At 40.0% G+C, this 27,813-nt stretch overlaps 1 long non-coding RNA gene across 2 annotated transcripts; it reads left to right on the forward strand.

Moving 5' to 3' along the window:
• The first annotated feature begins 220 nt into the window (after positions 1–220).
• Positions 221–27,813, forward strand: LOC309804285. Of its 2 annotated transcripts, XR_014294107.1 has the most exons (5): positions 221–350; positions 18,576–18,630; positions 20,292–20,447; positions 23,642–23,777; positions 26,385–27,813. It is a non-coding gene; the product is annotated as an uncharacterized lncRNA (long non-coding RNA). The 2 variants fall into 2 exon arrangements; XR_014294108.1 differs by lacking the exon at positions 23,642–23,777.

The following is a 27,813-nucleotide window of genomic DNA, read 5'->3' on the forward strand; positions in this document are numbered from 1 at the left end:
CAGACTATTGCTCACCATTTCTCAATATTTTTAACCTCAGAACTGGCATTGATTTTTCAAACATATTTTTCCCTAGTAGTGCCAGAAACTTTTACGTTTACATGAAAAGAATCTGCTCACTGGGTAACTTAAAATCCCAGAATTTTGTCTTCCTTTAATTGGTCTGACCTGGATTAAGTGCACATCCCAGAGCCACATCACTATGACCATGGGGGTAGGATATGCTGATTGGCCTGTGCCCTTCAGAAACTGTCCCTGAAGCTCAGAGTTATATCCATCCTACCCAAATCACTTGGCTTGGAATATTGTGACACATAACAAGAAGGAGGAATCAGAGGAATATACATGAGGTAAGCAACAGATATCCCTACATATAATGACTGGCTTTCTATTTGAAAACAAGCATCACACCTATGATTAAGCCACCCTTCCTTCAAAAGTGTGAAATGAATTACCTTGCCTTCTTAAGAGGATGACATTCAGGCATCTTTGTGAACCTCACAAACCTATCACAAGCCACATTTATCATTAAAGAAATTGTGTCTACGAAGAGGCACCACAATATCAACTTAGGTGAAAAATCCTTATTTTATTAAAGTTGATGAAAAAAACCTTATTTTATTAAATATTCAATATCACTAATCTAGACTACTTTATAAAGCTGTTCATAATCAAACTCTTAGATGCCTTGTTTTCAACCTTTTCTCTTAACACACTGTGCTCACCCCATATTTTCCACACAGTCAACATCTTCACCAGACATCCCACCATTTCCCCCAAATAACCTTGATTTTTACATATCTATGGTTTTGGATTGACTATTTTCTTTAATTCTATTTTACTGCTCCTGTTGGCTTATTACTTATACCTCTTTCTAATATTTTTAGTTACTGCCTTTAGGATTTATCAGTCTACCTTTAAATATTATATTACTTCATATAGAATGTAAGAATCTTACAACAACATATTTCCAATTTCTCCTTCCCATCCTTTGTGATGTTGTTATACATTTTACCTTTATATACATTACACTCCAAAATACATTATTACCATATTTGCCTTAGAAAGTTTTCTTTCAGGATGAGGAAGAATAAAATTTACATATATTTACCTTCATTTTTACCATTTTCAGAGATCTTTATCTTCTTTTCAAGTTTCTGTCTGGTATCATGTTACTTATGCCTGAATTTTTTTTTTAACATTTCTTATAGCACAGGTCCACTAGCAATAAATTCTTTCAGGTTTAGAGTATCTGAAAAAAAATTTTATTTTACCTTCAACCTTGAAAGATATTTTCACTGGGTATTAAATTCTGGGTGGCTAGAATTTTTTCTTCCTTTCAGTAATTTAAAGATGTCACTCTACACAGACCTACAAGAGAATGGACTTGAGGATATGGGGAGGGGGAAGGGTAAGCTGTGACAAAGCGAGAGAGTGGCATGGACATATATATACTACCAAACGTAAAATAGATAGCTAGTGGGGAAGCAGCCGCATAGCACAGGAAGATCAGTTCAGTGCTTTATGACCACCTAGAGGGGTGGGATGGGGAGGATGGGAGGGAGGGAGATGCAAGAGGGAAGAGATATGGGAACATATGTGTATGTATAACTGATTCACTTTGTTATACAGCAGAAACTAACACACCATTGTAAAGCAATTATACTCCAATAAAGATGTAAAAAAATAATAATAAAGATGTCACTCTATTGCCCACAGTCTTGAAAATCTTCTGAAAGAAATCAGCTGTAATTCATACCTATTCCTATGTACATTATGTGTCTTTTTTCTGTGGGTGTTTTCAGTATTTTCTTGTTACTACTCATCTTCAGCAGTTTGAATGTGTGCTTAGTTGTGTTTGTATTTGTTGTTACTTTTTCTTTTTCTTTTTTTTTTTTTTTTTTTTTTTGCGGTACGCGGGCCTCTCACTGTTGTGGCCTCTCCCGTTCAGGAGCACAGGCTCCGGACGCGCAGGCTCAGCGGCCATGGCTCACGGGCCCAGCCGCTCCACGGCACGTGGGATCTTCCCGGACCGGGGCACGAACCCGTGTCCCCTGCATCAGCAGGCGGACTCTCAACCACTGCGCCACCAGGGAAGCCCTTGTTGTTATTTTTATTGTTGTTGTTTTCTTTCCTTCTTGGGATTTTCTCAGCTTCCTAGATCTTTAGTTTGGTATCTTTAATTATTTTTAGAATATTCTCAGTCATTATCTTTTCAAGTATTTCTTCTACCCCATGCTCTCTCCATATTTTCCAATTATACAACTGTCAAAACACTTGATGTTCTGTCATAACTTTTGGATATTCTGTTCCTTTTTTCTCACTGTGTTGCAGTTTGGGTAGTTCTTATTGACCTATCTTCGAATTCACTGATTCTTTCCTCAGCTGTGTCAAATCTACTGATGAGTCCATCAAAAGAATTCTTTATCTCTGACTTATGTGGTGTGTGTTTTTGTGGCATTTCCATGAGACTCTTTGTTACAGTTTTCATCTCTCCACTGAAATTTATCATCTCTTCATATGTATAGTCCACCTTTCCCACTAGATCCTTCAACACATTAACTATAATTGTTTTAAAGTCCCTGACTGATTGTTCTAACATCTTAGTCATCTTTGAGTCTGGTTCTCTTGATTGCTTTGTCTCTTGATAATGCTTTTTTAAATTGCTATCATGAGTGATTAATTAATTATTAAAGTTAATCATAATTATTTATCAAATGTGAGATATTGTGCATAGAGCAATGAGATTAATAGCACTTATGCTTGGAAATGGGCATGACTCTTCTTTGGTCAGGCCATTGGTGTCAGGGATTGAGTCAATCTAGCAAATGTAATTCAGCAGAGACTAGAAATGTGCTCATGCACTTAGACCTGATCTTTTGAGCCTCTGCCTTTTCCTCTAGCAACAATGGCTCCTCAGCTATTCCTGAGGGTTACAGAGTGCTGCCCTTTCCCAGCAGTTTAAGTCTTTTGCTCTGTAGGACATATGGTTCTGGGAAGGAGAGTGGGATTTTGTACCTTTCTAACAGGGGCTAATCCCCTCCTCCATACCTGCATTAGTGAGGATGGCTCTCTCTGGTCTCTTTCCCTGACCCCAAACTTTATTGTGAACACCTGGTGAAGATTTATAGAATAGAGCTTGAGAATGGGTGCAAACTCCTCTTGTATGAGGGAGTCCACAACTTCTCTTATTTCATTCTAGACCATATTCAGCCTACAGAAATACATTAAAATGTTAATTGATTTCTTCTTACTCATTTGTATAGTAGCATCCTCTCTTCTTGTCTTCTGTCACAGAAAATGTCACAGTCCACATGTCCAGTTTCTCCTCGGAGAAACCTCTTCCATTTCAGAATTTGCTTGCTCTGTGACCTCAGCTCTCTAAGAGGTCCAAAAACAAGTTATGATTTTGCAGTTAGCTGAATTTTTCTCAGTCTTAGAATGGGGTTGATGCTCTTTCCAGCTTTCTATCCTAACTGGAAGTGAAACTTCTCTATATTTCTGTACACTCATAATAATAACAGCTAATATTACGTACTTATTATGTGCCTGGCATAGTGCTATAGGACACATGGAATAGCTCATTTAATCTTCACCATTATTACTTCCATTTCCTAAGCTAGGAAATCAAGAGACAGAGGAGTTAACTTATTTGCCCAAGGTCTCACAGCTGCTGAGTGGTAGAAATTTAATACAAACCCAAGCAGTGTGACTCAAGAGCAGTGCTATGATTCTATACTGTTGCCTCTGCCCTGTGAGCTCCTTGAAGACAGGGACAAGCCCTTATTCTTGTGTTTATCTTTCCAGCATGTATCACAATGCCTCATTCAAAGGAGGCATTCAGTCAGTGTTTGTTGAAGGAAGGAATTAATTGCCTTTCTACTGCCCCTGAAAGTCAAAGTGAGGTTTAGAAGCAGTAAAGCTGGGGATGGGCTCACGCGGTCTTGCTGTTTCTTCCCACCTTCCAGTCTCACACGCAGGAACTATATGTCGTAATACATGATGAGAAAAAGTCTCCAGTACCTTGAACAATCTCCTCCCCATGCTGAACAAGTCAATTCATGACAAGAAAGCAATGATTAATGGCTTCTCTGCCAAGTGATGCTTGCTTGATTAAGGGGAAATATGGTCCATATTTCATATAAGTTTCCCTAAACTTCAAACACAGACTGAAAGTTTAGACTCTGCTCTATCAAGCTATGGCTTCACACTGTGTGTCTTTACCCTCCTCTCACCCAAGCTAAGCAATAAAAACTTAAAGGTCAAAATCTATAAATTGTACTCCTCTGTATCCCACACAGTGCCTAACACAAAGCTCTACAAGCACCTGTTGAATGAAGTAATGAAAAAGATTAATTTCAACTGCTCCAGTGTTGCAGTCCAAACAAACCATGGCAGAGCAACATTCTTCCACTGAATGCTGGAAATTTTTAGGATACATATAATTCAAAGGCTTAGCACCAAACTGTTTCAGGGGTAAATCAGTTTTATCCAAGATGGGTGAGTGTCAGTTCTAAATCTTTGTACTTGATATTCTCCTTCTGATTCCTCAGTCTGAAAGCCCACTGGACTTGAGAAATATAAAATCTAGGTTCTTGCCCAAGTTTTGCCATTTATTAATATTAAAAAACTAGGGATAATGATATATGCTGAAAATTGAATGAGTCGACAAATGCAAAAGCACTAGAAATTATAAAGTACTATACAAATGTCTGTATTTTTACTACAGTCATTCCCACTTAGGTCAATGCATTTAAATCCTATGCTTAATAATTTGAATAATAATAATAATAATAATAATAATAATAACTGATTTTTATTTAAGGCTTATAGAGTTCTATGCTATAATCTATATTAACCCTTAAAAGTCCCTATATGAAAAAAAAGTCCCTATGTGTTAAGTACTACCATTAGCCCCATTATATAAAGAAACGCAGAGACTCATTGAGGTTAAAAGGCTGGGTTAAGGTCACATAGTAAGTATAGAGTTTGGATTCAAACCCAGGCCGCATGATTTCAGTGTCCCTGCTCTTAAGCATAGCACTCTGCTGTCTCCTAAAGTGAAAGCAGAGATTTTGTTAAATCTAGTTATGAGAAAGCTAGTGAGATCACAGGACATCTGATGAGTTCTGTCCTTGACCTTCATCTATACACTATCCCCGGATTATCTGCTCTGGCCTTATTGCTTATCATCTATATGCTAATAGTATTCAAACCTCTGTCACCCTGGCCTCTAGAACCTTCTATCTACTCAACCACTCAGTCATTCATTCAGCAAATACCCACTGAGCATCTATGTGTCAGGCCTGAGCTAGATGTTGGATGGAGCATAAGATAAATAAAACACCTGAGGTCATGGAGTTTACTTTTTACTGGGTGGAGAAAAACAATGAATAAATACATTCATTCATTCATTCATTAAAAATAAATACAATAACTTCATATAGTATTACACTGTATAAATGTTTCAAGGGTGAGTGTCCCAAAAGAGAGAAAGCCTGCTGGAAGCTGAATTGCCCTTTCTAACACAGACTCAGAAATCAACAAAGTCATTCACCTCACTCTATTCATTAAAATCAAGTCAATAAAGCCAACCCATGCATGTTCAAAGGGAGGGGAATTAGCTCCCATCTGTGGATGGGAAACATGTCAGAGATTTTGCTTTAAAACCATCACACTGGCCATTTTCCCCAACCTTTGGAGGGATATAAGCATCTCAGCTCCCATAGTCAAATCTGGCAGGTTTAAGAAAGGCTGCTCTGACACAAATTATAAATTCAACTGCATATGTTGAGGAACAACTCTGGAATTCCAAGAAGCTGGCTCTGTCCACTCTGCCCAGTGTAACCCATTCCCTTCCCTCTTCTGAGCTCACAGCACCTACTCTCTCATCATGACACTGCCTCGATGGTTATCTTATATTTCAACCCATATAAATATAGAACTTTGTCTTTCTGGTTTCTTCATTTGGATCACAGGTTCCTAGGGGTATTAAATATGCAACACACATATCATTTGAGTATCTTTCAGTATTTTAAAAGAAGCTATACTCACAGATCATGGAAGAGAGAAAAAAAGAAATGAATATTTCTCTTCTTCCTGAGAATCCCTGTTCCTCTAAAACCCACTTTAGCATATATGAACTATAAGATACACATATACACAGACTGTGTGTATCACTACGCAAATTACATGAAACAGCAGATTCTCCGATGCCTGGAAAGTCATTAAAGATCACCTAGGGTACAACCATCCTATTTTATCCTCAAGTTTTATAAACATTGCTTTTATTTAATTCACACAATAAATCCATGAGGAAGGTACTATTATGATCTCCACTTCTCACATGAAAAAAATAAGGCTAAAAGCATGATATTCCCAAGTTTACACCAGTCAGTAAGTGGGAGTTCAAATCTGGTTCCTCCTGAGTCCAAATCCTAGGACCCCATCAATGACGAATCTCGGATCCAGAGAGAGAAAAGGACTTGCCCAAGACTAGGATTTGAGCTTCCTGATTGCCAATGCAATGCTCTACTCAGATAAATATGAGAAAATTCTTTCCTCCCTAAATTCAAACTTAGAATCAGTTCACCCCCAACCTGAAATTTCAGACCACATCTTTTGTCTTAATTTTTTCCCTCTTGGAGCTGAATTCAAATAAGCGGGAATGGGTGAAAGGGCAAAAAAAATCATAGAAAGAGGGAGTTCTGTTAATACATCTTGCCACATGAAAAGGTCAGATGGTGCCCTGTTTCAGTCTGTAATAGGCTGCAATTTGAGCAACCCCAGCCATGAAATACCGGGCAATTTTCTGACCTTTTTAGATGTGACTGCAAGTGCTTTGATTCTTATGACATTCTGTATCTATATTTGAAGCAAACTTAAAAGAAAAGAAAAAAGTATTTCTATAGAGATACTCTGCTCTCATGATATAAAATATAACTTACAGGCATGTATTGTGGACACTGGTTATTGGTTCTTCAGTTTGTTTGCTATGCTTTTCTTGGCTGCCAAGTATCTCAATGTCCTTTCTGTAATTATGAATGTCCCTTCTTAGGAATCTTGGTAGGAGGCAGGGTCCACCTCCCACCACAGAGGCTGAAAAGCAAGACCCTTCCATCCCAGTGATAAGCAAGACCCTTATACCTTTCAGCTAGGGCATAAGACGTGGGCTTGCCCAACTAGGCCTCTACCTTGGACTCTGAGTAAGGACCTAGTAATACAAAGAAGCAAGAACAGAGGAGACTCTATTCTGGATGTGGGAGCAACAACGGCAGCAGAAGCTTCAAATTTCCAAAGACATCAGAGTCAGGGATAGCATTCTCTCTCCATTGCCAGTGACAGTACAAGCCATAACATCCCATCTTCTACAGAGGGGCAGCAGTGTCTTCACAGACTGGTTCTTAGCATTATGTTGGCCATGGATGTGGATGCCGCTCATTATCCCTTGTTTCTGAACATATTCTGAGCCTGGATCTCCAATCTTTCTAGAGATTCTGTGAGCAAATTAATATTACTTTAATAAACTCCTTTCCTGTTTAAGTCAACCAGAGGTAGTTTCTTTTGCTTGCAACTAAGAACCTTGATACATCAAAGAATAAAACTGAAGTGTAATAAAAATTACGAGGGATGGGTAGGGGTAGCATTTCTTAAAGAAATTATATTTAAATGTACTTGAAATTTTTCATTCAACTGATTCATGTATAAAGGAGTGAATACGTCTGCCTATTATCACATTTTTCACAATTTGTAAAACAGGATCAAGATTCAGACTGATTCCCCACCCATATCCAGGTCTCCCTCTAGATAATCTCTATTTCTGTCAAGCTGTCAAGCCTCATCACTCAAGCTTAAAATCCCATAGTTATCTTCATTTCTTTCTTCTCCCTCATATCCATTAACCAAATACTTTCTATTTTCCTTAATAGTGACCTCTCAGGTCTCTTCCTGCCTTCATACTCCCAGTGGACAAACCTAATACAGGAAATTATCACCTCCTATGTGAGCTATAATGTTTAAATTTCCCTACCTGCCTCCATTGTGTCCTGTGCCAAATTAGTTTTGCCAAGACACTGTTTGTGCCTCATCCTCACCAGATCAAATTCCCTGATGGCTGACCATTGCCTACAGGATAAAATCCAAAATGTTCAGCATGACGTATGAGATTCTTCATGATCTGATGCCTTCTTACCTTTCCAAATTTGACCACTGTGTGTTTCTATCTCTTCATTTTAATAGTATTTGACCAAGAAACATATTTTTAAACATAAAGTACTGATTTTTAAAATTAAATCAAGATATAATGCATGCTTGACTTAAAAGGTACAGCAATTAAAAATCAAAAAAAAAGTTGCATGATTTTTATAACTACAATGTTAAAATAACCAATTCTAAAAATAAATGTCATGTAGAAAACATTTATTATGTACCAGACAACTGTCCTATTAGAATTGTCCATATAAATATTACAGAAACTTTACAAGGTAGGTGTTACAGTTCCATTTACACAAGGGAAAACTGTAGTCCTGAAGGAACGAGAAATATATTCAAAAACATTCAGCCAATAAATGCACAGTGAATATTCACATGCCAGTAAGTCAATTCTTAAATAAGAAGCATATTTTCTTAAAGGCAGATTATCACAGGAGTATAGCAACTACATAATAAATGTATAAGTTTTTATGTGATATATGCTTTAAATCGATTGTAAAAGGAACAATATTGCTAGCATCAATTTCCCAACGGAACCTTAGTACATCTGATAGACTATCAGTGTTCTACGCGCAATCCATACCCTCAGGCCCCACTCTCCAGGAATTATATTCCAGTGGGTCTGGCATGGAATTCAGTACCATGGATTTTTATTCAGCACCTGGGTATTGCTGATGCAACTGGTCCATGATTCTAGCTTTGAGAAATCCTAAAATAGGTAATAAATGAGGAGTACTGATCATGAGACCTGGGTCCTGTTTCTTTTGGTTCTGCCACCCTCTTGTTGCATGACTTTGAATAATTATTTTACTGACCCTCAGCTGTAACATCTCTAAGTGAAGGAGGAAAAAGTAAATGATCTGAATTTTCAGCACATATCCCACTCACCAATGTGCTGGTCCAGGAAAACCAAGAAGGCATATCTCACACACTCAGAATGTTCAATTGGTAGCAGCTGAAGTAGTACTACTTCAGATAGTAGCCTGAAGTTCTATGGTGGGAAAGATTCTGTGGTGTTTAACCTTACTGAAATTATCCCTCTAGTTCCAGCTCAAAATCCCCATAAATACTTTCTCATCACCCCCTTCTACATCCCAAATTTTATACTTCTAACAAGTAATTACTTCATTCTGCCTTTTAACATGGTAGTAGTTCATCTGCTTCTCTCTTCCTCAGAAGAAAGGTCACTGAATTGTTGCGGGGATTTAGTGAAATAACGCGTCTAAAATGTCTAGAAGTCAGTAGAAATACAATTATTATTTATTGCTATCTTATTAGGCTTTCAAATTCTAGACATCTAGGGTGAAAGTTATTAAACATCGGTGATGGGTGCAATAGACAAAGATGCATGAGATGAAGCTGGGACTCAGCACCATGGACAGCTCACAAGGCTTTACAGAATTCCTGCAGCAGTTCTGACACAACTCACAATATTTTTCCAGCCCCACCTCTCTGTAAGGATAAGCTAAGGGCTCTCTGCCTTACAATTATGGGATCTCTCAAGTCTCCAAGGGGGACATCCTTGTCTATTCAACACCTTTAATGTACGTCATTGTCTAACCATCTCTCTCATTGCAGAATAAAAATGAAGAGTCCAGGCACTGGGTCAGACTACTTGATTTTGAATCATGGCTCCCCCACTTACTAGCTGTGTGACAAAAGACCGTTTGGGGGTATCTTAGTATCTCGGTTACCTCCTCTGTTAGATAAGAGTAATTATTGTGCCTAATTCACAGAATTCTAGTGAAGACAAAAGGATATAATCTACACATAGTATAGCTTAGAATAGCCTAGCGCATAGCAAGTTCTCAGTAAACATTAGCTTTAGCTGCCACCATGAGGCCACCAAACTGTTTCTATCCTAGCCCTGCCATAGACTCATGTGACCTCAAGAAAGGCCTTTATTTCCTCGACTGGAAACAAAAGAGTTGAACCAGAGCAGATATTCCCAAAGTGGAATCCACAAAACCTGAAATTTTCTTTCTTGTGTCCCAATAATTTTTTTTCCCATTTAACTTCTTTCCTTTATTCAGTCACCCTCGGGTGTGGTCAACAGTCAGACTTGGGAGGGTCTGGGGATTCTGGGCACCGTAACACCAGACTTTCAGTTCAGGCCACCTGACTTCAGCATCATGAATTTTGGATGGCTCAAAAAAAAAAAAAAAAAAAAAAGCATGAAATTCTCAGCATTCCTCTGGCCAGGTCTGATGAGATTTCCTCAGGCCTAACTGCACGAACTGTTGAGGAAGAGGCCCTCAGAAAAGGGGAAGAGGCATGAGACACCAGCAGCATTTCCAGGCCATTGCTCTGCTCTCTGCAATCCATCAAGATCTTCCTTGATCCCTCTAGTCATTCATTTCAATAACCCTAGATTGTCGCTTCACGTGCTTGGATGGCCTGCATATTTCAGTTTTTTATCGCACCTTTCTTACTGAGAGTTCCTAAAACAAAGCCATGGAGCTCTGAGTCCCTGTGTACAGACCTGCTTATGTTTTCCCTTTAATCTCCAACATCTTTGCCCAAGTGCTTTAAAAGTGTTATAAACCCAAACAGCTTCCTGGCTCACTGTAACTTCTAACATGAGATCATGGCTTTAAATCTCAAAATCACAGTATACCTGGTTATTAATAGCAGCGGATTTCAGCTCAACACAATGCTCTGGTAGACTGCCAGCAATCCAAGTTTAACATCCTCCAGGGTGTGAAATTAAAAGGAAAAAAATCCTAAAAGCCTAAGAGTTTCTATTCATTTGAACTAGAGTTCTAACTCCTTCTCTATACCTTCCATTAGCTGTAAGATCACGGTTTATGGTTCAGGATCAATTTTCTGAGTGCTCCTAGAGCAAACAACTATGTCTCATTCTTCTTTGTAGCCTTAGTGATTAGTATCTAATAATTTCCTGCAGGAGATTTTATTATTGTTCAATAATACCCACATCCTCCTCTTTACTCTCATAGAAGGAACATGTTTCACTGATGTTGGGCTTGGCCATGTGTCTTGCTTTGGCCAATAGGAGTCTAACAAATGTAATGCAGCCAAGGCAGGAAATGTGCTCATGCAGTTGGATCTGCTCTCTTGGACCTCTGCCATAACCATGAGAACAAAATTTCTGGGCTAGCTCACTGGTCCCAGAAGGAGTATAAGAAATATGGTGAGCAGAACTCAATGGCTCCTACTGAGGCCAGCCTATGTCAGCCAACCCCCAGCCAACCGAACTCATGAGCTAAATAAATACATGCTTTTTTTTGTACGCCACTGAGATTTTAAAGGCATTTGTTACATAGCACATTGTACAACAGAAAACCTTTATTAAGGTCTCAATTAGTGAATAAATGAACAAGCATTAAGACTGAAAAATTGTCATACACCCTGTAGAGAAACAAGAGAGAAACTAGGTCGTCCATCACTAGGGAACTGTTCCAAAACCTGTTTCTCCTCCAGCTGGGGAGGGTGACATAAGAGTATCATAGCCACATCTGAAAAGTTAGTAAACATAACCCATAACTTGTTATTACCTAACACAAGGTTAAATAAAGGGACAAAGTTTTCCAACTGTGTTATATATTCTCTTTCCTTTACCAATCTTGTCTCCATTCCATGAAAAAAGAAAACTACCTCTTTTGAGAAGGGCAGAACTGTCCTGAAGTCATGCTGTGCTAGGGGAAAAACAATCTGTGCTGTAATAAAACTCTTCAGAATATATAAGAATAGAGAATTCCCAATAAGCATATAATTGAACCTGTTTTTACTACTGTGGTAAAACTGGACTGAAAATTAAAAATTCATTACCTAGTGTACTTTACAGAAGCTATGCTTCAGCTCCTTGGAAAAGGTTCCCAATCCACAAAGTGTAGCAAACAGAATAACTCAAAAATTACCAAACCAGGGCTTCCCTGGTGGCGCAGTGGTTGAGAGTCCGCCTGCCGATGCAGGGGAAACGGGTTCATGCCCCAGTCCGGGAAGATCCCACATGCCGCGGAGCGGCTGGGCCCGTGAGCCATGGCTGCTGAGCCTGCACGTCCGGAGCCTATGCTCTGTGCATAGGCAACGGGAGAGGCCACAACAGTGAGAGGCCCGCATATCACAAAAAAAAAAAAAAAAAAAAAAAAAAAATTACCAAACCAGGTCAGATCCCTAGTACCCTTCAACACAGAGTTCTCTGACATTTGAAAAAACAAAGTTGTCCTTGATGAAAAGTTAGGTTGCAAGCAAAAGACCCCTGGTTGCCCTTAATAAATCATCCTGAATCTGTCATTCAAGTAAGCTTCCTATAGAAGTATCTGGGACCAGACTTTTCCTATGCCACAAATAACCATTTAAAAAAAAAATTGAGGAAGCCACTTTTCTCAAACATTGGACAATAGGCAGCCTAAGAACTGCAACCCCTAAGAGACAGGAAACACATGAACTGAGCTGCAAAATCACCCCAGCAATATGCCTAGGGACAATTTCCTAATGAAGATGCAATGAGCTGAAGTCCAAGCAGAGCATGGTCGTCCTGCTGAGAAGAAGTGGCCAAGATCAAAGTTTAGGGCAGCTGAAACAGCTGGAAACTGGGAGGCAGAGTGCTGGAGAGGGAAAAACTGTAACAGAGAGGCACCACGGAAGTTCCTGTTGGGGTCCTCCAAAAGTCCTAGTGCAAAGGCTGAGCTCACATGCACAGGATGAGACTGTGCTTGCCAGAGACTGGCTGCTATGAGCTTGAGAATGAAAAAGAGATACTAGAGATCAAGTAGTGCTAGAGGACATTGGAAGTCCAGCCCAGTCTGGGTAGAAAAACCTATTAACACCCCATTAAGTCTCTAGGTAGCAAGCTGACATACCAAAAAGTTTTCCTCTTATGAGTAAGGACTATGTCTACCCTAGATCCACCCAACAAAGCCTTCAACCAAGCCCTGACTATATCATCCACAGAGGAAAGTTTAGAACCTGAGTCCCACCAAGTTAGAGGGGTTTGTGAACTACCTCAGGCTTTTCACAAATACGGCAAAATAAAATATAAAACCAAATCTCCACAATTACTAGGTAATCATCCAGTAATTGAACTGCCTACTAAACAAAAATAAACCATCTTTGGGGGAAGATTACAGAATCCAGAATCTATAAAATATCATCAATAAACAGTACACAATAAAATATTTTTTTAAAAAAACAGGAAAATGTAGCCATAGTGAAAAAAATCAGTCATGATAAACTGACACCCAGGTGTTTACACAATAGAAATGGACACTTATTTTCACACAAAAACCTATACACAAATGCTTAATGCAGCTCTATTTATAATCACCCAAAACTGGAAATAACTCAAATGTCCTTCAGTCGGGGAACGGATAAACAAATTTTTGCACATCCATCCAATGGAATGCCATTCAGCAATAAAAAGAAATGAATTATTGGATATTTACAACAATAAGGGTGACCCTCAAAGGCATTACGCTGAGAGAAAGAAACCAGTCTCAAAAAGTTTTATACTGCATGGCTCCATTTACATTACATTTGGGAAAAGGCAAAATTATAGCTACAGGCAAAGTAGTTGCCAAAGTTTAGGGATGGGGGAAGTTTTGACTACAAAGGGGCAGCACAAGTACATTTTCTGGATTTTCTATATCCTATATATAGGTTTGTGAGGGTGGTCACACAAATCTATATATGTGTTAAAACTCATAGTACTGTACTCCAAAAGTGAAAATGTTACTGTACATTATTTCTTAAATAAAGCTTAAAGTCTGAAAGGCAAAAGGATATAAAGGGAATATTATAAACATCTTTATTCTAATAAATTCAATAAAGGAAAAGCATTAATATATCTGAACTGACCAAAAAAATGGGCAAAGGTTATATAAATAGAGAATTCACAGAGGAGGAAACACAAATTATTCTTAAACATATGAAGATATGCTCAACCCCAGTTTTTTACTCACTGGATTTGCAAAGATCAAAGAGTTTGAGAATGTATCATGTTGGTAAGGATTTGAGGTCAACATTGCTGGTGGAAGGTAAATTGGTATAACCTTAATGGAGGGAAAATTGGCAAGATCTATCAAAATGTTTTAAAAGTGCTTATGTCATTTCACCCAGCAATTCCACATCCAGAAATTTATCCCACAGATATACCTGCACATGTGTCAAATGACTTATGAAGCAAATTATCTATTGAAGCCTTGCTTTGATGAGCAAAAGTAGAGGAAAACCTAAATGTCCATAAACACCAGATTGGTTAAATAAAGTATGATTAACTACATACAATGGAAAACTATGCAGTCGTTGCAATGAAAGAAAGCTCTCAACTTCAAAAACGAAATATGATTAGGTGAACATTAAGTGAAAAATACAAGGTAAAAAATGCTCTGAGGTAAACTACTGTCTATGTAGAAAAAAGATCCAGAAATGGTATAACATGTGTTTACAAAGATACATGAGAAACTGGCTAAATTCTTTACCCCTGGAGAGGGGACCTGAATGGCTAGAGAATTGGGGGACGGAGTGGGGGAAAAGGAAAATGTCTTACTCTACATCTTTTGTTCCTTTTAAATTCTGACCCATGTGATTGAATGACCTATCCTAAATAAATGAAATTTTTAATCCATCAGAAACTTTGGGGAAATTATGCAGATTTTTAAATTAATTTTTATTGGAGAGTAGTTGCTTTACAATGTTTTATTACTTTCTGCTGTACAACAAAGTAAGTCAGTTATATATACATGTATATATATATGCACTCTTTTTTAGATTTCCTTCCCATTTAGGTCACCACAGAGCACTGAGTAGAGCTCCCTGTGCTATACAGTAGGTTCTCATTAGTTACCTATCTTATACATAGTAGTGTGTATATGTCAATCCCAATCTCGCAATTTGTCCCCCCCTCCGCCCCTTTCCCCCTTGGGAACCATAAGTTTGTTCTCTACATCTGTGCCTCTATTTATGCTTTGCAAATAAGTTCATTGGTACCATTTTACACAGATTATTTGAAATCAACCTTCTAACTAAAAAGTGTTCGTTGTGCCACCATGATCAGCCCCACAGGACAGGGACCAAGGTCAGCTTAATCCTACCAACGACACCTTTCCTCAGAAAGTTGGCTAGATCACCACGACTCAAAGCCAAGTAAAAACATAACCAAGTACAAAAGAATCTATTTATGTCAAAGATACACAGGCACTGGACTTTTTTTTTATCCACAGAATTTGGTATTCCACAAAGGTTTATTTTCCCATTTTTTAAAATTAACCTGTGGAATGTTAATCGTACTTTCTGATAGACATAACAGCTATTTGCAGGGTCTAAGATAAGAGATTTTATAAATTTTGCCACCAAACATCTACCTTTGGCATTAGCTGATCTTAAAATTCTTAGAATCATAATAGCAGCAATAGTAATAACAATGGCTAAAATGTACTGAGCACTTATCACGTGCTTAGTATAGGTGTGAGGTGCTTTGCTAGGCCCTTTCCTTTAATCATTTCCATTTCAGCTTCAGTTATAATTCTGTGAAGTCATGAAGCAGTGCAAGTGGGTTACAGATCAGAAGGAAGATAAACACACATACCCACACGGGCGCACACACAAACACAACCCTTTTTAATATGAGGAAACCGAGACTAAAAGAAGTCAACTTGCATAAGATAATCTCATTAGTGGTACAGGTCCAAGATCTCCAGCTTCAGACATGGGCAGCCAGACTCCAAAGCTCATGCTCCACCTGTTGCCCTGCAGCACCTGTAACTGCAGAATTTTTGCACAGGAGACTCTTGAGGCCTTCTAGTTAAATCTCCCAATCACTACAGGACCCACTCTACAACACGCTTGACAAGAAGCCTCAGCTGAGTGACAGGGAGCTCACCATCTCCTGAGACACCCCACTCTATCATAAGACATACCTAATGCTTAAAAAAGCACTTCTTTCCATAGAACTCAAATCATCTGCTTCCCTGACCCTCCCTTTGTCTCTGCTCTGGAGTGACACAAAATGGGTGTTTCTTCCCTTCATCACAGGACAGTCCTTCCGGTCTGGGGAGTCAGCTCTCCTGCCTTCCCTCATCGCTCTCCTCTTCTGGCTGGGTCCTTAGACTCATTCTGTGTGAAGGCTCTAAGATTCCTCAACAGCCAAAAGGCACCCCCTTTCAATACTTCTTTGGTTTTTTATTTTATAAATCAATCTTATGAGGTGGAATTTACATACATTAGAAAGCACAGACTTTAAGTATTACAATTTGGTGGATTTTGACAAAATGTACACACCTATGATATCCACACCCCTTTTAAAATATAAACTGTCTCCTCAGAAAGTTCTCTGGTCTCCTCTCCCAGGGAATTCTGATCCCACCCTCACCCTAGGGAAACACTGATCTGATTCCTATCACCAAAAATTAGTTTTACCTATAACCACAGTAAGTATTCTTTTGGACCTAGCTTCTTTAACTCAGCTTGATATTTTTGGGACTCATCATGTTGTAAATTATAGTAATACATAATATTTTTATTGTTGGGTGGTATTCCATAGCAAGAATATACTGTAGTTTGTTTATCCATTCTCCTATTGATAAACATTTGATTATTTCCAGTTTGGGGTTATTTTGAATGAATAAAGTTTCCATGAACATTCTTACACAAGTTTTCGCTTGGATGTTATGTTTTTATTCCTCTTGAGTAAATACCCAGTAGTGGAATAACTGGGTTCATGAGGTAGGCATATATTTAATTTTCAGGGAAATGCAATTAAAACTACAGAGAGGTATCATTTCATACCCAGTAAAATAGGTATAATTAGAAAGATTGATGACCCTGAGTATTGGTGAGCATGTGAAACAAAACTCCTCTTAAAGGGAGACTCTACAAATTTCATATACAACTCTTGGTGTTGGTTGAGCAGCTCCAGGCACAATTATCTCCTCAGTTCTGGGCCCTCAGCAACCATTCATTAATCTATCTGGACTTTGTCCTGGCTCCTACTGACCTAGCCATCAGCTGACATTCTGAAGACCTTTCCACATTTACTATTGTTAACTTTATTCCCTCAAACCTCTTGTGTGCAAATAATTTTTCTAATCCAGATGCTGAATGTGACTTTCCAATTTTAATAAATTTTGTAATAAATCACACTTGTCCCCATTATAAAGGGGAAATCACTGTTTACCTCCAAAGCAATTAAAGAAAGCACATTAGGGAAACTTAATTAAAATGTTTATAAAATATCTATAAAACAAGGTCTGTAAAGCAAAACCAAACCAAAAAAACTGAAAAATTAGAAAAGAAGAATGCAAGAGACTGGGATTAAAAAATACATTAACTATATTTTAGTTTAGAAAACATTCCCTAGACATGATCTCATTTAATATCACAACCACTCTGTCAGTTTGTACCACTCCTATTTTGTAAATGAGAAGACAAGTTCAAAGAGGATAAGTGCTCAAAATCACATGACTGATAAGATAGCAAGTCATGACCTAAAACCAAGTTCATGACTGCAAATTGTGTAATTTTTCGGCTATATCGGCACATCTCACCCTGATTGCTTTAAATACCCTGCGAGTAACCTGAACCCATTGGCCCAATCTGCAATAGACTTACTGAGGATGACCTTTGGCCCCCATTTTAGAAGCCTTGATGGTTAGAGTTATAATATGACACATCTTTTGAAGCACTTTGATTAGCATTTCCTTTATCCTTTTGTCTGAGTTCTCTAGTAGCCTGCCAAGGAGCCAAGAACAATGACAGAAGAGCCTAGAGACTTGCTTTCTGATCCTGCCTCGGGCAAAGACAAGCTCTAGGACCCTGTGCAGAGATAATATGGTGAGGGAAAAGAACTTGGGCTTTGGAGCTAAAAGAGACCTGGCTTCAAGCCAGCTACTAAGTGTGTGGTCTTGATGACATTATTCCACCTCTCTGAGCCTTAGTTTCCCCATTTGTAAAATGGGATAGCAATACCTATCTTGCAAAGTTATTGTGAAGATTAAATGAGGTGACATGTGTAAAGGGTCTAGAGTAATAGGTGCTCAAAGGATGGCATTTACATCATCATCATCATCATCATCATCATTTACGCCTGTCTCAAAGTGGGACTAAATGAGCTTTAAGCTCATGACCAGCTTTATTTTATATTCTTTTAGCCTATTTATAACCACATGTTTGTATGTATAACAGAAAATTAGTTATTTGGAAATTCCTTTGACTCAGGTTCCAGATAACTGAACAGTTACCATCTCACTCTCTGGAATGTTCACATAGAAGTGTTTTCTTGACTCATCCACGTATTTATCCATTATTGCCAACCTACTATATGCCCAACACCATATTAGGCAAGGAATGAGCATCTAATGAACCTGACAATTATCTGTTTACAGAAATATGTGTATTTTTCCCTGCAGGGGGCACTAAGAAGCCAGTGCAGATCCTTCCTAAACGCAGTATTACTCTTCTAAGGTCTGTAAATGTTTATCCACTTCTGACAAGCACCATTCAGCTAGAAGGATTCATCAGAGAAGCTCCTTATTGTTCCAGACATTGCATGTTTTGTGAAAAGGAATTTTTAAAAACAGGCATTAGGGCTTCCCTGGTGGCGCAGTGGTTGAGAGTCCGCCTGCCGATGCAGGGGACACGGGTTCGTGCCCCAGTCCGGGAAGATCCCACATGCCGCGGAGCGGCTGGGTCCGTGAGCCGTGGCCGCTGAGCCTGCGCGTCCGGAGCCTGTGCTCCACAACGGGAGAGGCCACAGCGGTGAGAGGCCCACGTACCGCCAAAAAAAAAAAAAAAAAAAAAAACCGCATTAATTTGACAAAACTGCATATTTGTTCAGATTAGAGGCTGCTCATAATAGGACCCATAAATGCAGAATTAATGAAATTGAAGTTGGATGCCAAGGGCAATACCAGTCCTAAACACAAAACAACACAACATTCAGAAGCACATTATTTCTCTTCCAGGGGACGACAGTCGTGCCTTGCTCTCTGCACAAAGAGGACACCCTGAACAACTGTGTGCAAATTGACTGCTTCTTAAATGAAAGTCCACTTCAGACATAACTAAGGAGGCTAGCTCTTTAAAAGAAAACTATAACAAATTCTTTTGCAAAGCTAAAAATCATCTTGAAAAGTAAATAATGATTTCTGAAATATATTTTATAAATCTAGGCTTTCATGTATCAAGGTCACTTAATAAAACAAGGTATTATGTGCATTTTTCTATGAAAATTCCATTTAAACCTTCCACGCACATGATTATTTATCATTGAGGTCTGCAGCCACCAACGAAGTCCAAAAATTATTCATTTCTACTTCATTTCATTAAACAGGTGCATTACGAATATGGGGCAATAAATGGTGATTTTCATAACATTTAGCTCTTTCACAGAATGAATTGGCAGGAACTGAGAGTATTTGAAGGTTTAAGTCAATGAACGACTTTTCCTAATTACGAAAGATTTGCAAGAAGGGAGCAGCACGAGGAGGGCACAGTGACAGGACTGGGAGGAACAGCTCAGCTTCCAGAACAGGAAATCTATTTGACTATCAATCTGCAAACTGTATTTTATTAAAAATGTAATTACCCACAGGACTCTTATTTGCAGAACCCATTGAAGGAATATTGACATTTGGAGCTGTGTTAAGGTCTCTGAAGTCATCACAGAGCACTGCAACCTTCCTTATCTGGTTTCGTGTTTGTGGAAGTTTTCTTTTCCTCAAAGGGCATGAAGACCAGCAGGAAATTGCTGTGTGACAACAGCTCCTCATGTAGGTTATCAGAAAAGGGGAAAAAAGGCGCAGGGTCTTGGGATCCCTTGTTTGCCTCTTTCTCAGCCCCTTTCCATTCTACACCAAGACCTGGGGCCAGCTTCATGGGTAGGTGTGCAACTTGGGCACACAGCCCTGGGCTCTGAGGGGTCCCATGTTTGCTTTAAAATTCTGTTAGCCTTTAAATTCTTCATAATTTTTGAACAAGGGACCCCATGTTTTCATTTTTCACGGGGCCCCACAAATTATAATTATGTAACCAATCTTGCCAAGCCTCACCACCTACACACACACACACACCACAGACATCTCCTCCAAGCCCTTGTCATAACCACTTGTTCTCATCCCTATTAGGTCAAAATGGTGGAATACTGGCTGGGAATCAGAGGTCAGGATGAGCTGCCGCAGTTCAAACCCTCCTTCTTATGAACTGTGACCGTGATTTCCTCATCTGTATAATGAAGATAACATTCATCCCACCTCACAGGGTTGTTATGAGAATTCAATAAGGTAAGTCATGCAAAGCGATGAGAGGTGAGCACTGCTTATAGATAAGTGCTCTTCCCATGGTAATTATGACATGATGAATGGGAAGAGAAGAGGGAGAAAGGCCACTGCCTTGTCTCTGCCCTCCCAGGCTGAGTTCACTGGCCTCTCCTCATTTAAAGAACCACATTGAGGGACCTCCCTGGTGGTCCAGTGGGTAAGACTCCATGCTCCCAATGCAGGGGGCCCGGTTCAATCCCTTGTCAGGGAACTAGATCCTGCATGCATGTCACAACTAAGAGTTTGCATGCCAAAACTAAGAGTCCACATGCCGCAACTATGAAGCCCGCATGCCACCACTAAGAGTCCACATGCCTCAACTAAAGATCCCTCATGCCGCAACTAAGAGTCCACATGCAGCAACTAAAGGTCCTGCATGTCACAACTAAGACCCGACGCAGCCAAAATAAATAAATAAATAAATAATTTTAAAAATAAAATAAGGAACCACATTGAGTACAGCATGACTGTCCTACCCAAAATACAGCATTTCCTAAACTTCAGACATTCATGTACCACTTTCAGGATTTTCACTCTGTCTACCACTTCTACCACTGACTTAATAAGATTTGTTTATATAAACCTGCTCTTTTAAGTGAAATCGTTTTGCCTTACAAATAAACTTTCTATCACTACCATAAGTGGAAAACAGTATCCCATATCAAAAAGAGAAGGTCATATACAATAGTTCACATTTTTAAATGTTTATTCAAATATCACACAAAATCCTCTTAGATATCACCAGTGGCACCCATATTGACCTTGTTTCCGCTTCCCCTGGGGTCTCTAAGTGTAGCATCTGTGGTCTCACTTCTATTTCACCAGCTAGAGAGCAGTGCACTATGAACAGCAGGTTCTCCAGAGCTGTTTGTTGAATGAATACTTGTTAACAAACTGATAAGAGTGATAGCCCCCTACAAAGATGCCCACACTTTGCCTGGGGGCTTCCTAAGGCCCTAAAATCTTTACATCCTAAAGGCAATGGATTTCTTCAATGCAGCATTTCTCAAAATGTGACCTGAAAACCACCTGTATCAGAATCACCCAGTGAGCTTGCTAAAAAGGCAGATTCCTGAGACCCAGTCTGCACCTACTGAATCAGAACCTCTGCACATAAAGTATAGCCTAGTGAAAGAACCCTAGGCATTGATGTATAGTAGTAGTAAAAGCTGTACTAAAAACAACTAACACTTAATTGTGTTCTTCATATGTACCAGGAACTACACTAAGCATTTTACATACATTATCTTACTTAATGAGGACTTAACAAGTCTATGTGGTAGGGACTTGCCAAAGCCACAGAACTATTAAGCAGCAAAGATGGGATTTAACCCAGGTATCCCAACTTGAGAACCGAACTCTTAATGACCGTACTGTAATCCTGGGGAGAAGGAAAGCCTCTAGAGAGAGGTCTTACCCATGGACCCATCTATGGATCTTTGGGTCTCATCATGTATTTTTCAGTTTATACAATAAGACCTGCTTGCAGTACAGTCATTATCCAAGCAGAAAGCATCACCAAAAAATGCTACTGAAGCTCACTGTGTGCATTCAAACCACATACTTGTCAAAGTTGCCTGGATACATTTTGAATAAGAAAGGTTCCTTAGGGCTTCCCTGGTGGCGCAGTGGTTGAGAGTCCACCTGCCGACGCAGGGGACGCGGGTTCGTGCCCCAGTCCGGGAAGATCCCACGTGTTGCGGAGTGGATGGGCCCGTGAGCCATGGCCGCTGAGCCTGCGCATCCAGAGCCTGTGCTCCGCAACAGGAGAGGCCACAACGGTGAGAGGCCCATGTAACGCAAAAAAAAAAAAAAGAAAAAAAAGAAAGGGTCCTTAATTATAAAGGGCATGGGGACCTTCATTACTTGGAAGAGCAAAGCCACCCCTTTCAGATTCAGAAAACCCTGCTGAGGAAGCCAGGGTCACTTACCTCTAAGAACTGGGAAAAGATTCTCATAAGTGAACTGTCCCAACCTGAGGTAGTGAGTTCCCTGACCCTGCAGGTGAACAAGGAAGGGCTGAACAACCACTGTCTAGATACTCTAGAGATTTCTGCTTCAGCTAGGGAACTAAAGTGGATCAACTCCTGAGATCTCTTCCAAATCTAACTATCCAGGATTTTGTGATTTTGCAACCAGTAAAAAGAAAATCGATTTAAGACATTGTTCAAAATAGATGCATTTGTGTTCTGCTCTAAAAAGAAAAAGGAAGAGAAGGAGAGGGAAAAGGAGGAGGAGAGGGAGAGGAAAGGGAAGGGGAGGGGAGGGGAGGGGAGGGGAGGGGAGGAGGAAGAAGAAAAAGAGAAAAGGAAAACCACTGGCTGGTGTTAGGAATCGTTCGAGTCTCATGAACACAAGAGCAGTGCAGACCAGGTACAGGCATTGCTGAGCAGGCACATTATTAATCATGAGTGAAAAAGAAAACAAAAAACTGAGTCAGGCGACATCCATCGTGGAAATGTTTAGTGTAGTATGGTTCCTGCTGAAGTCCTGACATGGGAATTTACAGTTCAGTGCCCAGTGGAAACATTTACCTTAGCAAAAGCTGAAGACCATGTGCATCTCTTACTCCACACAATTATCACTCTTGACGGTGGCAAGAGAGATTTTTAAATAAATAAATAAGAATGTAACACTGGGCTTCCCTGGTGTCGCAGTGGTTGAGAGTCTGCCTGCCGATGCAGGGGACAAGGGTTCGCGCCCCGGTCCGGGAAGATCCCACATGCCGCGGAGTGGCTGGGCCCGTGAGCCATGGCCGCTGAGCCTGCGCGTCCAGAGCCTGTGCTCCGCAACGGGAAAGGCCATAACAGTGACAGGCCCTCGTACCACAAAAACAAACAAACAAACAAACAAACTCACATGCAAAAGATACCCTCCCTCTACCAGGAGAAAAGTAACATTTTTCAATGGGGAATCAGAGCTGAGAGAATTCTGTACAGACTTTGTTAAAATAATTCTTATCTACCTTCAGCCTCTCCACATAGTTTATTTTTCCACAATTGCCACTCTTTGTTCAAATTAACACAAAAACATTCCAGTTTTGCCGCTTCTTTGGGTCTTCATTTTCTTATGAGGGCTCCCTTGTCACATAAAACTTCTATTAAATACATTTGTATGTTTTCTCCTGTTAACCTGTCTTATGCCATTTTAATTCTCAGATCCAGACAAAACAGAGAGAATGGAGGTAAAATTTTGTTTCTCCTTCAAGTTAAAGGTTCTAAACTTGAATGCCCGCAAGGTCAAGAGAGAAGTTGAAAGCAAGGAAGCAGAGGGACATATGTCCTGACCAAGAAGGTTAATACTCAGTACTACTCGAAAATCTAGATATTTCAGGACTTCCCTGGTGGTCCAGTGGTTAAGAATCTGCCTTCCAATGCGGGCAACGTGGGTTCAAGCCCTGGTCGGGGAACTAAGATCCCATATGCCATGGGGCAACTACTGAGCCCGCGTGCTCTGGAGCGCTCGCGCCACAACTAGAGAGAAGCCCATGTGCCGCAATGAAGAGCCCATGTGCCCCAATGAAAAGCCCATGCGCCACAATGAAGAGCCCACGTGCTGCAATGAAGATCCTGCGAGCCGTAACTAAAGACCTGACGCAGCCCAATAAATTAATTATTTTTAAAAAATAAAAGACAATCTAGATATTTCAGCAATAAATCCAAATGTTTACATATTAACAACGAATTGGGAAATTTTTAAAAACATAGTACAAGCCACGCAACACATGTATGTGTACTAGATTCAGCCTGGGGGCTGCCCGCTGATATCCTCTGAATTAACAAACCCTGCTAAGCTGGGTTTCTGTCAAGCAGACCCACACAGGCTCTCCCCTTACACCTCAGGGACAAACATCCTCACCTAGTAGTTATTCTGAGCAAGGGCTTCCAGCATCAACTGTGGGAAGTGGGGGTTAGATTTCACAATATTTGTGGTCTATTCCAACCTTAGATCTAAGTTTCCTTGACCCTCTCACTCCACTTGAGAGTCTCCCACTGGCATCCTGGACCCCTGACTAAAGTTCTGTCCCTGCCCCATGCTTAGTCTCGGGGGCAAATATTATTAATCTTATTTTATTTGTTTTTTTTGTTTTTTTTGTTTTTTTGCGGTACGCGGGCCTCTCACTGTTGTGGCCTCTCCCGTTGCGGAGCACAGGCTCCGGACGCGCAGGCTCAGCGGCCATGGCTCACGGGCCCAGCCGCTCCGCGGCATGTGGGATCTCCCCGGACCGGGGCACGAACACTTGTCCCCTGCATCGGCAGGCGGACTCTCAACCACTGCGCCACCAGGGAAGCCCTATTAATCTTATTTTATGTCCTTCCTTCTGCAAAGCACTTCTCTACCTTGTGTTTTAACTCTCTTAATATTTTTCACTCTAGGTGCTATCATATCAACATATAATCAATATAAAATGTATCAATGAGATATGTTACATTCTTTTTCTCTATCAAGCCTTTGAAAATATCTCCTTGCAGATTTTCTTTGTTTTTCCTGGCCAGATCTGAAACTGGCTTTTGATAAATATTTACTAAAAGTACAAAAGTATTTATGAAAGGTATGTTTCTGCTTATCTTAGACAATAAGAATGAACTTTCCAGTTACCCATGTTCCATATATAAAGGATGAAGTACATTTCCACATCCAGTCTCCCATAAAATCAGCATCTGAGCCCCAAATGCCGATCTGCAGCCAGTGGTCCCAGCCACGGACGCCTTGGACAGTTAGCGCCTTCCACAGTTACCAACTGTGTCTGGCACCACCTGCTGGCCATTCACTGCATCCCTAAAGGTGTCCCTAAAGATGAACCAGAATCCATTCGCCTGCAAGAGCAGAAACATCCTTAAGACCAACATTCAAAGGCTCAGATGAACACAACTGGAAGTTCTTTCCAAGAAAATCTCCTCTCTGCTCTGCTCATCCTTCTTCTGCTTTCTGGGGTCAATTTGGGGACTTCCTTGGCACTCCAGTGGTTAAGATTCCATGCTCCCAGTGCAGGAGGTGCGGGTTCCATCCCTGGTTGGGGAACTAAGATATCACATGCCACAAAGCAAAACAAACAAACAAACAAAAAAAACCTTCCTCTTTTTTAATAAATGTAGCCACTGTGTTGTGCATGGTAAAACACAACTACGACACCGCCTTCACCACCTAAGCAGAGTTTAAGTGGCCTGCACTTCATGACTTCACAATAATCCAGAAGTAGAAGAAGCTGTACTGGGAGCTGTACTGGATGAACCTGTGTCCAATTCCTCACCACACCATTCCCTAGCCACATGGCCTTGATAAAGGAACTCCTCCCTTCTGCGCCTTTAGTGAGTGCTAGCTCACTACACACGACACTTCTCTCCAGCTCTCAAATCCTATAAAGCTGTGATTCTTAGTGCCAGGCCTTCCGGTCACCATCCAGACTCATGCTGTCCAATACGGAAGCCACCGGCCACATCTGACTAGAGAACTTGAAATATACTAGCCCAGACTGAGATGCACTGTAAATGCAGCACGCACACTGAATTTCAAAGGCATAGTATAAAAAAAGAATATAAAATAGCACATTCATAAGTTTTATAGTTGATTACATGTTGATATGATGGTATTTTAAATACATTGGGTTAAATAAAATGTTATTCAAATTAATTCCACCAGTTCTTTTTTATTTTTTTATTGAAGCACTAGAAAATTTCAAATTGCATCCATGGTTCGTGTTGTTATCTCCACTGGACAGTATCAACTAAACAGTTAAATGTTTAAAGCTCATGGTTATCTTATATATCAGCAGAAAGAAGGGCATTTCTATCACTAGGATCTTTTTAACTTACCTATTTTTCTCTTTTTTGTATGAATCTCTGTGATAAATAAAAAATGCCTGGGACTCCTGCTCACCGGATGGTCACTTTTGTCTGTCAGCACCTTTGAATCTTGAAGATGGCTTTCCTGGAGCTACAGTCGGCCTGCCCGGGAAATCTTGTGAAATTTCTACAATACATCTTAAAGAGGTGTGAGATATCCTGGAAGGAGCTCTGATCCAGAGATAAATATACAGGATTAGGAGAAATTCCAGGAGAAATATACATGACCCTTATGCTTACGAAAAATGTTCTCTCATGCTGGTAGTCAAAGAAATAGAAAGTAAAACATGAGATCTTGTTTTTAGCCTATCAAGACAGACTTTTAAAAAAATTATAGTCAGAGTTGGCAAGGGTGTATGGAAATCAGTACATTTATTCCCACCTGGGGGAGCTGAAATTTATACAGCTTTTCCAGAGGGTAACTTAGCAATATGGAAAAATGGCCTTAAAATTGTGCATGCCCTCTGAGCCAGCAATTCTACCTCTAGGGATTTCATCTAAGGCAATCATTATTGCTGTGCACAATAACTTGTCTGTAGGGACATTCATTAGTTTGAAAATTATAACCAAAAAAACACCAAACCAATGAATTTTTTTAAATAAGGCATACTGAATATATGAATAGTATGTTGCTTTTAAAAATTGTGATTGTGTTACAGAATATTTAATGATAAACTCCTCCTCCCCTCTCCCCCATCCATACTCCTTAGTTCAGCCTATGTGATCTTTTTATGGTGAAGCAGATAATATCGCTCACCCATAAAGCCCTTCCCAGCCTTCACTGGTTACGAGGATGAAGTCCCTTGTCTGTATAACGGCCCTGGGGATCCAGGCCTGCCTCCCTCGCCAGCTTCAGCTCCTGCCAGCCTTCCCCACCTTGCTCTCCCTGCACTGGCCACAGGGGCCCTCTTTCAGCCTCACAGCCCTGGAAAGCTCTTGCTGGCTCTGGGTCTTCACTCACATGACTCTGATTGGAAGCTGCCTGCACCCTGCCCCACTCTTTTCCTGGCAAAGACATGGTCACCTTAGAAGACTGTTTTAAACACTTCCCCAGAAAGCTATTCCCTAACCTCTCAGTCTAATCAGGTCCGCTTGTTTCCTGCCTCCCTGCATATTCTTTTTTCTTCCTCTCACTTCTCACAGTTTCTGGCTCTGTATTCCTATGATTATTTGTTGAATGCCAGTCTCCCTACCTGACTACAAGACTTAGCTCACACCTGGCATGTAGGAGAAGCTCCATAAATATATGTTGAAGAAAAGAATGATATTATAATCAGTAAAAGGCAGGCTACAGTAAAATCAGTCAGAGAAAGACAAATACCATCTCACTTACAGGTAGTATCTAAAAAATAAAAAAATAAACAATAAATAAATAAATGTGAATTTAGATACAGAGAACATATTGGTGGTTGCCAGAGGCATGGTGAGGGATGAGCAAAATGGGTGAAGGTGGTCAAAATAAAATAAGTAAATCCTGGAGATGTAGG

The sequence above is a fragment of the Mesoplodon mirus genome (assembly GCF_964341445.2).
Source record: "Mesoplodon mirus genome assembly, chromosome: 5".
Lineage (NCBI taxonomy): Eukaryota > Metazoa > Chordata > Mammalia > Artiodactyla > Ziphiidae > Mesoplodon > Mesoplodon mirus.